This window comes from Polyodon spathula, chromosome 4 (assembly GCF_017654505.1).
Source record: "Polyodon spathula isolate WHYD16114869_AA chromosome 4, ASM1765450v1, whole genome shotgun sequence".
NCBI lineage: Eukaryota > Metazoa > Chordata > Actinopteri > Acipenseriformes > Polyodontidae > Polyodon > Polyodon spathula.
The window spans coordinates 88,084,953-88,098,076 of NC_054537.1; the positions used below are offsets into that span (position 1 = coordinate 88,084,953).

At 38.0% G+C, this 13,124-nt stretch overlaps 1 pseudogene; it reads left to right on the plus strand.

Annotated features, from left to right (window-relative positions):
- The window catches only part of LOC121314002, a 118,413-nt pseudogene that overhangs the window by 22,800 nt on the left and 82,489 nt on the right, over positions 1-13,124 (plus strand).

Sequence of the window (13,124 nt, forward strand, 5' to 3'; positions counted from 1 at the left end):
AGGGCTGCCTAACTAGCCATACCCTGATGGAATGGCATGCCTCTGAAGATTGCTATGATCATGCTGGTTGAGCTTGCCATGAACTTGGTAAAGATCACCAACTTGTCACCAGCAAAGCAACCTCAGACCATGACACTGCTTCCTCCATGCTTGACAGTGGGAACCACACATGCAGAACTCATGCACTCACCCTCTCTGCGTCTTACAAATACTCGGTGGTTGGACCCAAATATTTCAAATTTTGACTAATCAGTCCATAAGACCGACTTCCACTCCTCAGACATCCAGTTTCTGTGTTTTTGGCCCAGGAAAGTCTCTTCCTCTTATTCTGCATTCTTAACGATGGTTTCTTTGCAGCAATTCTTCCAGCTTCACGCAATCTCCTCTGAACAGTTGATGTTGAAACATCTGTACTTCTAGTAGCACAATTCGTAGATTTTATTTTTCACTTTGACATTATGGACTTTTTTATGTTGTTCAGTGGCAAAAACTCCTAATTAAATCCATTTTGATTCGATGTTGTAACACAATAAAATGTGGAAAAGTCCAAGGGGGGTGAATACTTTTGAGAGCCACTGTAGCTGAGTTTATATTTCAGGGGCAGAAATTTTTTATCAGGCTTGCATTTCGCCGGTTTCGCAGACTTGTGACTCGAATGAACTTGTTCTCTGATTCTGAGGTCACTCTTGGCCTGCCTGACTTTGTTCGATCCTCATGAGTGCCAGTTTCTTCAAATCGTTTGATGGTCTTCGCCACAGCAGTTACAGACTCTTGCAAAGTTCTTGCGATTTGTCTTAAAGATTGACCTTCATTTCTTAAAGTTTTTTTTTTTTTGCTTAACTGAGCGTATTTTGTCATTTTCTGCTCCCTTACATTCAGGAATGACAAACTTGTACCTATGCTGCCTATATTTATATTAATCATGGACCCTCACCTGTTAACAATAATTGGTGACAAAAGGTAAATTAGGTAACATGCTAGTTAACTCAGAGAACATCTAACAAAGACACTTTTATACTTAGGCCAGTGCTCTAACATAGACTCAAACTTTTGACTGGTACTGTATATATATATATATATATATATATATATATATATATATATATATATATATATATATAACATGCACCCTCCTACAGCCATTTATACAAGTTCTAACTTCATGAGGTATGCTTAGTACGACCCCCACCCCTCCCCTGATGCCTGTTTTAAGTGTTATACTTGCAGTGTAAAATATCTGTGACTTGCTGTGATTTCAAAGACCCTGATTAGCACTAATCTTCGACTCCCTATTGTAACTAATCTTCGACTGCCAAATGTAATTTTATGTAAACCGTTTAGTCTGAAGCAGAAACCGCCAATACAACACTTCCTGTAGTTTTGTATAGCTAAGAGCTTTATTTTCATTTCACAAATCATAGGACAAAAGTGACTATGGTACACCACCATATATTGTGAAAATAAATCTAAAAGCTACTGTGTTCATGATGACTTTGTTTAAATGTGAAACAGTACAGTAAAGGCAGGATGCTGCAACAGTCATGTTTGTACTTGTAAAAATGGCATGCTTTCTTTAGGAAAATTTAGTTGTATTGAGCCCTATTCATGAAGCTAGTTATTTTTTAATTGAATTATTTAATTTAAGAATGTTATAAAACAGTTTAATATTGCTGAAGATTGACTTTTTTAACAACATCCCAGCATGTCAAACTTTATTTCATTCATAAAACTGAAAATATATACATACAAACTAATGCTTTGTAACTATTACACATTGCCAAGCTTATAATTCTGCTGTTTCAAAATAATTTATTTTTTGTTTATTGTTAAAATGTAATGCAACTTTATGGAACAAAGTTTTAGTTAATTGAAAATGTCAGCTTTATTCAAATCTAAAAAAGCACAAATAAGGGAAAAACTGTATTGTCAAAGCATTTGAAAGGAGGAAGAAAATGTTACAAAACTAAGAATCAAACAACTTGATTAATCTTGAATTACATTACGTAGTTGTTTGGTTCTAATTATAGGAGTTAAAGATTGGAGAAAACATTTTTAAGTTAAATGCCAAATTTTATTTTGTAACTGATCTTTATTTCATGATGTAGCAGGGAGAGATCTGTGCTGACTGCTGGCGTGTTCACGGGCTGCAGGAAGAGGGCGGCAGTCGCCCAACAACTGCCTGTGAGTCATGGCAGTGACACGGGGAGGTGGGAAAGTGGGTATGTGGACTTTCCCCCTCTCTGAATGGCTGAGAGGCGAGTCTTGGGAGATTGTTGGTCCTATAAAATAACGCTCTGCTGTTTCCTCAGGTCTGCCCTTAGAGACGCGCTGAGAGTGCGGAAACGCTGGTTGCGGACCGAGAACCAGCCGAGAGAGTAAAAGACACGAAAGTGTCACAGTGAGACAGTGAGAGCGGGGAACCCTTGGGCAGACCCCTTAAAAATATAACAGAGCAGGCTAGGTAGCTGGCAGCGTAGGACGGAGATCCGGGTCGCACGGGCAGCGGCGACCGGGATATTGCTGCAGAGTGCAGCACCTTTTATTTGTAGTTTTGTTATTGTGTTATTTTTTTCCCTTGTTATTTTTGCCTTCTGTTTTCATTATTATTTCTTTGAGCACCTGCAAGGCGCCGGTATTGTGTACCATCGCTTGGTATGCCCGTGGTTCTGTTTACCATCGTTGGTAAATCAGACCACGGACCCACAGCACCATCTGCGGGATAAACTTAAAAACAGCACCCCGAAAATAAAACTGGGCACCTGTGCGGTGTTGCCAAATCCACCTGTCTGTCTCCTGTGTCAGTGAATTACCCACCACCCTTCCACACATGAATTTCTTAAATGTTGAACTAACATCATCTCACCTTAATGGACTTTAACTTCTTATTGTTCACAGTGGAACGTCCTTCAAAGAGAAGACAAGTGAAGCCCTTGGCAGCTTCTCTGCTGGAAGCTCTAGGTTATGATAGTTCGGACGACAGTGATTTTGAAGTTGGTGATGCTTCAGGTAACTGCACCTAAAGGATTACTAACTAGCTAGTTGAAGATGATGCTGGAAATATGTATATTATTTATAGAAAAATGTATTACCCCTTTTCATTTTCCGTGTAGGGTGTAGGAACACCATTGACATTGAACAGAACTGATTTGATGTGCTGATACAGAACGTGACCATTCCTCATTGAGTGGTATCTGAAATTCTTTCAAGGAAGTGAACATCTTTCATTGATGTATTCATTGATTTGGAAGGCCCTTTCTCTCTGTAAAATCCTGTCCAATCTCTTGTATTTTTTGTATTTAAAGTACAGTCTAAATAAGATTATACACACATAATCAGGTAGGGTCTCCAACCGACTGTACCAGCACAAATGTATATGTCTGCCAAATAATTTGCCTGCAACCAGGTTTTATAGTTGAACAGCAGAAGTGGCAGCAGCATGCGCCACTGTAAATAGATTTTTGTTCAGCAGCATACTGTGCACAATTGTATTTATTTATTTATTTATTTTTAATTTGTCCTGCTCCCTCCTGTCAGGATTAATTCCCTAGTCTTTAACTTTGGAGAGTGTGTTGAGAACTATGCCCTAAACTTTCCTATAAGAGTTTTTTTTTTTTTTAAATTAAAAATTATTTCATAGCCAACGTTACTGAAATGAATTATAAAAATGCTTTGAACTGTTTCACAATACTCTTGGTTGTCATTTTTTATGTATTATTGATAAAATCTGTTGAGCATATCTGCAACTTATGTTAAGGAAGTTAAAGGCTGATTCAGGTTTTTTTCATGTTCATTTCTTATTGACAAGATGTTATTTGATTTATGCCTCCCTATTGTTTCTGATTGCCTGGCTATTGTGGGAATTAATGAGGCCACTCACATTTCATTTGCAAATGGTACTAAAAAGAGAATCTTGACATCGATAATAAGTAAAGATATTTTTGTTTTGCTCTGTTGCATTATGAATGAGTGGGTGAACATAAAAGGTATACCTATATAGTATAAGAAAAGTTTAAAAGACGAGAAAGGTATTTGGCCCTTTTAATGCTTGTACAGTTCCTAGTCGGTGATTGACCTTGCAACTTTAACACATCGATTCTGAGAGGTTGAGCAGCAGCATAACGCATTGACCCATTTCAAGCACAACACTCACTGGGTAAAAAAAAATAATAAATAGTGTTTTCTACCCTCTGATCTGGACACCAGCTGAATCCTCTGGTCCTGCTCTCTTTGCTACTTATGAAATAGTGACTTACATTAACTTTGTTGATTTCTTTTAATATTTCAAAGACTTCGAATAGGTCTTCACTAAACGTTTTTTGTACTGTTCTAAATAGGAACTGCTTTCTTCAACATGACTTTTATAGCAACAGGATTAGTCTAGTTGCTTTTTACTGGTGACTGTAACTCTACCAGTTATACATTGCAATGGAGACAAAATACATTTAAAGTATCATTTTTCGTAAGTGTAACAGGAAATGGCGTTGCAGTGACGTCAGGCTAGAATGAGGAAGCACACACAGGTAAGGTAACTGTTGTTCAAAAGAACGCGCTGTGCGTGCCGCTTTTATTAAAGACAACAAAAACAAATAAAGTATTAAACAAAAATAAACTTGCTCACAGAGCACAAATAAAACAGGTAAATAAAAACAAATCTCGAACACAAAACGCTAAGGTCAGGCTGAACAACTGCCTTCACTGATCCTTAGTTCTTTTTAATTTCTTCTCTCTCCACTCTCATTCCGCCTCTTGAACACCCCACCCAGAGTGCAGAGAGGTGCAAGCTTTTATTTACTATGGCCAAGGAGTTAAACTATCAATTCTCTCATTACCCCTCGGCCACATTCTGCACAAGTTTTAAAATTAGCAACCGGCAGGGGACGGGCTGCCAATCCTGTCTCTGCCAGAACACATCTAAATAAAAACAAAGCAATAAGAAAACAAACGCAGCTACGCCGTCATAACAATAACAAATACAATAAATAAATCATATTACATCAATACAAAATAACACAGGGGCAGAGGGGGAGACCCTGTGCTAAACATAAACAAACAATACATTCAAACAGCAGGGCTTTCTTACCGCCCTGCTACTATAAGTGATTCAAACTTGAGATTGCACAAGTTGTTTTGTGAGGTATAGTGATAGACCATCTGTTATTCTGTATTCTTGCAAGTTATTTGTATTTATTTATTTTTGCTCCCTAACTGACAGGCTCAGAAGGCAGTGGGAATGGAAGTGATGATGATGGGTCAAATGAGAGTGCTGGAGGATCAGACAGTGACTCTGAAGCAAATGCACTGGAAGAAGAGGAGGAAGAAGGAGGATCGATTTGCGAAGAGCAGCCTAAAAGTCTGAACACTGAAGAAACATCTGTCACAAAGGAAATAACAGACAGTGAACCATGTGGATCTGTGAGCAAAGAGGAGGCTGTCACCAAATGCAAGAAGGAAACTGAAAAAGTTTTGGAAGGTGAAGCCAGTGCCAGTGGCAGCACAGAAGAGTCTCCCTCGGAACCCAAAAAGTGGGATTTACGCAGAAACATACCTATGGTGGATTTCTGCGTAAGTTATGGTGGATTTTCTTTCAAAAATTTTCTTTAAAAAATGTAGGACTCACTGCAGCTAAACAAAAGCCAGAACAGGAGCTCTCAGAAGATGGATCACATACTGATCTGTTGTGTGTGCCTAGGTGATAACAGTGAAGATGCAGATGAAATAATACAGTGTGACAACTGTGGAGTAACAGTACATGAAGTAACAGTACATGGAGTAACTGCATAATATCTGAATTAAGAAAATTACATGGTATTAAAACTTATATTTGCAACTAATATCTTAAAGCCCTGGGAACACAAATGCACTTTTGTAGGAACAGTGGCTGTAAATCTAGTTCCAGGAAACTGAGATCTAGTTTGAGGCAAACACTTTTCATCACCAGGAGACTAACCAAGTTTAGCCAATTAAAGTGCTGGACCTAAAATGGCTCCTGGAAAACATCCGGTGTCTGCGAGTGGAAATGTATTATACTCCGTTACTGACATTTTCTTCAGTAAATGAAGTGTTTCTCAGCTTTATTTGAATCAATATTTTATTTATGTATTTCTCAGTTTCTCTCAATGCAGTCATATTTTTTGGTTCATTTTTCAAAATCATCCCAGTTTTCGAAGGTTATAATTAGGGGTCTACTAAATCGCGGTAAATTTACGTATTAATTCAGGGGTAGGTTGCGGAATAAAATTAGGATTTCGCTGAGATTTAGTGGACACTTTAAAGCCTAAAAATACTGATACTTGATTCCTTACTAAAACAGAGTGGTGTCATGTGTTAAAGGCAAGTGCAGCACCCCCCCCCCCCAAAATTATAACCTCGAAAAAGTAAGCACCAAGTTGAAGCGAGGTGGCTGTGCTGGATCGTGTAGTACTATTTTAACCATACAGGAATACTTTTTGTCTGGGCTGACTTTCCAGCTTGGTTTCTGAAATCTGTTTATTTTCCGTTCTGTTCAGCAGACTCTGACTTTGTTTAATGTGTGATTCTGAAGCTAAATAGCGATCGATCGTATTTTCTCCAGACACATTATGCAAAACAATTACCTCAATCTGCATGTACAGTTTCTTTGGGAAATATCTTGAAACGATCATCTGCCAAAATATACTTTGCTTTTTTTCCCGTCCATTTCTAATATTTTAACCCCAATGCTGAAAACCAGATGTTACCAACCGATGTACAGCACCAACTTTGTCACACCCCCAACTGCACATTACAGGTCACAGAAAAGCAGTAAAGACGCACTGATAGGCTGATTAAAACTTTGCTGTCATTTGAATAATAATCAAGAACGTTTGGAGAATTTTTTTTGTAAATGTTATTTGTGCACGTTTTTTGTTTGTCTGTTTTTATGCTTAAGTGCAATGCACACAGGACGGCGAAGGAATAAAAAAGAGCTAACTACAGAAGAAATATACGTAGTTTGCGTCGCTTGCGTTTTGCAGTAGTTCATTTAAACAAGTTTTTTTCCGTCCGTATTTGTTTGTATGCATTGGCCCCTAAACGAGTTCAAGCACATCACTGAGAACGTGGTCAGGCTCCTAGAACGAACAGGAGACGACCCGGTAGTAGTCGTCCACATCTGTACAAACAACATTGGACGAGACAGACCAAAATCCCTGCAAAACAAATTCAGAGAGCTAGGAAGGAAATTAAAAGAGAAAACCAAAACTGTGGTATTTTCTGGTATACTACCGGTACCTTGCAAAGGACCATATGGACAGCTGGAAATAATTAATCAAAACGCATGGCTGAAGACGTGTTTCACACGGGAAGGCTTCACCTATCTTGATCATTGGACCACATTCTACAACGAGGACTATCTGTATAGACGGGATGGACTGCATTTAAATAACATGGGAACAGTCTACTCGGAGAAAAGATCCTCGAGCAGGTTCAGAAGCATTTAAACTAGAAAGGAAGGGGGGAGAAATCAACAAAAAACAGAATGGAGACCGCATCAAAACAAGAACAACAACTCAGGTAAGACAACCATTAAATGTATTTATCTAAATGCTAGAAGTATCAGAAACACAATTCTAGAACTTGAAGCTACTGCACTAACAGGTAACTATGATGTGATAGGTGTTACAGAAACGTGGTTGTCTGAGAGTGATGGGGATGAATATAATATTTGTGGGTATACACTGTATAGGAAAGACAGGCAGGACAGAAGAGGAGGAGGGGTAGCGCTATACATAAGAAACAGTCTTGAAGCCCAGGTGTTAAACCTGGACAAAGAAAATAAAACCGAATCAATATGGGTCAGAATAACGGACAAAAATTCAAAGGGCATAATAATAGGAGCATGCTATAGACCGCCAGATTCAGATGGTGAGCTCAATTATCTGTTATACAATGACATTAGAAATGCGTGCAGCAAAGGAGAAGCCATACTAATGGGGGATTTCAACTTCCCCCAAATAAAATGGGAAAACCCGGTGGGTAGCGCGAAGGATGAAATAGAAATGGTGGAAATGACAAATGACTGCTTCCTAACACAATTTGTGAAGGCACCCACTAGAGGGGAGGCATGCCTTGATTTAGTCTTTTCAAATAAGGAAGATAGAATAACTAAAACAGAGGTCAGAGAACCACTGGCAAACTCAGACCACAACATGGTCTCATTTGAAGTGTTTTTTAAATCCCCAAAAGTAATGACTAAAGCTAAGGTTTACAATTTTAGAAAAGCAAACTATGAAGGTATGAAACGGAGACTAACAGAAGTAGATTGGAGTAAAATAGAGAAAACACCCACAGAAGAAGGATGGTTGTTCTTCAAAAATGTAGTACTAGAGGCGCAAAACAATTATATTCCTAAAGTAGACAAATCTAAATGTAAAACTAAATTGCCAAAATGGTTTAATAGATCAATTAAAAAAAATATTCAGCGAAAAAAGGCACTTTACAGAGCATTAAAAAAGGACCAAAAAGAAAGTACGCAGAAAGAGTACACAGAACTGCAAACGCAAGTCAAAAAGGAAGTTAGAAAGGCCAAGAGAGAAATAGAAATGAACATTGCTAAGGGAGCTAAAACCAATTCCAAAATGTTTTTCCAATATTACAACAGCAAGCGAACATTCAAAGAGGAGATCAAATGTTTAAGAGATACAAATGGCAAAATCATAGATGAAGAAAAAAAAAATAGCAAATATATTAAATGATTGCTTTTCACAAGTTTTTACAAAGGAAGATACTGACAACATGCCCCACATGTCATCCAGTTCCTATCCAGTTTTAAATAACTTTAGCATAACTGAGGCAGAAGTGTTAAAGGGACTAGGAGCTCTTAAAATAAACAAATCCCCTGGGCTGGATGAGATCCTCCCAGTAGTACTCAAAGAAATGAAAGAAGTAATTTACAAACCGCTAACCAAGATCATGCAGCAGTCTCTTGACACAGGGGTGGTACCGACAGACTGGAAAATTGCAAACGTAATACCGATCCACAAAAAGGGAAACAAAACTGAACCAGGTAACTACAGACCAGTAAGCCTGACTTCTATTATATGCAAACTTATGGAAACTATAATAAGATCCAAAATGGAAAATTACCTATATGGTAACAGGGTCCTGGGAGACAGTCAACATGGTTTTAGGAAAGGGAGATCGTGTCTAACTAACTTGCTTGATTTTTTTGAGGATGCAACATCGATAATGGATAATTGCAAAGCATATGACATGGTTCAGAATGGAGTGTGGTAACCAGCGGTGTACCACAGGGATCAGTATTAGGTCCTCTGCTATTCCTAATCTACATTAATGATTTAGATTCTGGTATAGTAAGCAAACTTGTTAAATTTGCAGACGACACAAAAGTAGGAGGAGTGGCAAACACTGTTGCAGCAGCAAAGGTCATTCAAAATGATCTAGACAAGATTCAGAACTGGGCAGACACATGGCAAATGACATTTAATAGAGAAAAGTGTAAGGTACTGCACGCAGGAAATAAAAATGCACATTATAAATATCATATGGGAGATACTGAAATGTAAGCAGGAAGCTATGAAAAAGACCTAGGAGTTTTTGTTGACTCAGAAATGTCTTCATCTACAATGTGGGGAAGCTATAAAAAAGGCTAACAAGATGCTCGGATACATTGTGAAAAGTGTTGAATTTAAATCAAGGGAAATAATGTTAAAACTGTACAATGCACTAATAAGACCTCATCTTGAATATTGTGTGCAGTTCTGGTCACCTCGCTATAAAAAAGATATTGCTGCTCTAGAAAGAGTGCAAAGAAGAGCGACCAGAATTATTCCGGGCTTAAAAGGCATGTCATATGCAGACAGGCTAAAAGAATTGAATCTGTTCAGTCTTGAACAAAGAAGACTACGTGGCGACCTAATTCAAGCATTCAAAATTCTAAAAGGTATTGACAGTGTCGACCCAAGGGACTTTTTCAGCCTGAAAAAAGAAACAAGGACCAGGGGTCACAAATGGAGTTTAGACAAAGGGGCATTCAGAACAGAAAATAGGAGGCACTTTTTTACACAGAGAATTGTGAGGGTCTGGAATCAACTCCCCAGTAATGTTGTTGAAGCTGACACCCTGGGATCCTTCAAGAAGCTGCTTGATGAGATTTTGGGATCAATAAGCTACTAACAACCAAACGAGCAAGATGGGCCGAATGGCCTCCTCTCGTTTGTAAACTTTCTTATGTTCTTATGTACTTATGAGTTGAATTTTGCAGTGACCTCTCAATTTCACGTTTTCCGCGAAATCCGCAAAATCTCGATTTAGGTAGACCCCTAGTTATAATGAACTAACCGCTTTAGATGTATTTCACAAATATAAACCTATCAAAAGTATTGCCTTACAATGAAAGAACATGTTCGTTGGATTTTGCAGTCAGTTTGTTAAGGAGTAAAACTAGGAAGGGCCAGCTATTGACCGATTCACCTGCATGAGTTAATTAATAAAGAAAAAATGGTAAAATCCTGTCTGTGTTTTATCCGTATGTACAGCAGTGTGTAAGTTCAATTTCTTCATCTTGAGAACCAAGTATTCAATATTTGATGAACCTTACTGAAGCAGTCTACTGTCATTTTTTAGCATTGTGGACTGAGGGGAACGGTGGGGTCTGCATGCCAGTGTACTGTACACATACTGTACAGTTTTCTAAAATTGTTTTGTGCCCTTTGGTTCATTAGCCTAATTACATTTTGGCAGTTATGGACTGCTGGAGGTTCATTAGTAGTTTTTGGATCCTTGTTAACCAGAAATGTCATAGACATTTGTTTTCAAGGCTTGTAAGTATACCCTGACTTTAGTGAAAATTAGATACTTGGGTGTAAGTCTCAAAAATACATTGAGCACAACTGGCAACATATGAGAAAAAGTGGACTGGGAAATGCCAGCAACAACTGTGACTGTTTAAACATGCTTTCAAAAGTTCTTAACAAATTGATGCAATTTTAAGTGTCATAATTGCCCTGCAGCTTTAGTACATCTAATTACAGTGCAGTGAAACTGTGATACAACGTACTGCCTTGGGACTGTAAAAACAGTATGTCATAACCGAGGTATGTAGTAACAGGTACATACACATATCTGCCAAATCAGCACAAAAATCAAAACCTAGTACAGTACTACTTGATTAATGTACATATACACAGTATCGTCCGATATCCCCTAGTGCTTTGCGGTAGTACTTTACCATAATCCCCTTTGTTACATGAGATGAGAATAAAGAAAAGACAAGCCTGAATTAAAATACAGGAGGATTCAGTCTTGTCATGTTCCATTGGTCAGTCAGATATGCTAATGGACAGTAGTATACACAACTTAAAATGTGTCCAAAACACTTTTTAAATTAGTTTAGATCATATCATGTCTTCATTTCGACTTTTAATTAAATTAAAGAACGTCTTATCCTTCCCAGATTTTCCCTCTGTGCAAATGCCCATCTAATTTATTTATTATGGCGTGGGCTTTTTTTTCCCCATATGAATTATTCCCCCTTTTGATTACTGAGGCACTTTATCGTAGGTCCTCCGTTCTGCTCCCGTGTTCAATGAAAATAAACAGCAACATTTACGAGGGGCAAAAAAAGAAAGAATTACATTTATACATTACAGTCGTTTCTGGGATACAGTCAAACAGCAAAGTGTTTTTTCAACAACAGTTAGGTTAAACTAACTCGGTTTCATTACTGCAACCTGGACACTCTAACACTGTTGAGCTAGGGTTCAGGTAAATCGGTTTTGAACTTGGTTGTCGATTTTTTTTTTTGCTCTAATGTGGGCAGGACCTTAGAGGACTGCCTCAGTGACTGCTGCTTTTTAAACTTGAGCTCTTTGACAATATAATTCTAACTGCTTTCTTCCCTTTAAGATTTCTACAATAATGTACAGTTTGGCCTTAAGTGAAATTGATAATCGTTTAACACTGACCATGATAATACTACATAAATTACAGTAATAGAGAGCAAGGTCAAGTTCAAACAGCAAGAAGTAGGCCTACGAGTACACAATATGTGCAGCACAGACTGCTGCGTGCCATTGCGGTGCGTGCGTAATACCAGGAAGTATGCACTGACAGAGAGTATGTACTAAAAGGAGAATTTAAACAGGATTTAATACGATTTTATCTGATTCCATGAGACTGTTTCTTTATATCAGTGTGTATGTTATATCCCAGGCATGCCGTAAATGGGTAAATAAGAACTGCGGCTGCAAAGCATTCTTAAAATAATGCTAACAGAGTTGCGTTTGTTTAGTACATTTCACGTAAACCTGACTGGTTTGCAACGATTGCGACAGATGCAGCACTTTAGTACATCTACCCCTAAATGTTTAAAGATTTCAAGATGTGTCATTGCCTTCATGCTTCTAAATAATACCCTTACAATCCGTTAAGACCTGAAATAACTGGCACCTCCCAGACCTGTGTGTATTTGTAATTAACTCTTATGAAATGTATAATAGTGTTGCCAAGAGGAGACGCTGTTCTACTCTCTTGTTAAGTTGGAACTTTAGAATTATTTTATGTCTATCTGTCAACTTCTCCTCTACTGTGCCCAGAAACATCTTGCCAAATGTTGCTTTTTAAAATGGTGTGTGGTTGAGATTAACGGAAAAGGGAATACTGAGATGAATGATAATCTGTGAACTGCCAACTGCATAAAATATAACAAATGATATGTAATCGTGCTGTACTAAATCGGTGTAACTTTGAAACAGCAAGGGGCTATGATGTGCAAAAACAGCTTTGCAGTGTCAGCCCTTGGAGCTACATACAGAATGCTAAAGCCAGTTAACTACTCTACTCAGGCTTTAGCACTGCATAACATATGACTGTCTCAAGAAAAATGAAAAGCTAACAGAATTATTGCCCTTTTATTTTCTGCATATTAGTGCCTTTTGAAATATATTTAATCTTCACAATTTTCAATGTAGGAGATTATGTTTGTTTTACAGTATCACTTTGATATTGTAGCCATGTAATTACTTTCTGACATAGAAACATTGTGCTTATTGTGGTTTGGTGAACGATAGATAACAACAAGGGTGAGGGATGTGGAAGAGGGGAGCTTGATGGCGAGATGCTCAAATGAAGAAAAGGCAGGCAAAGAA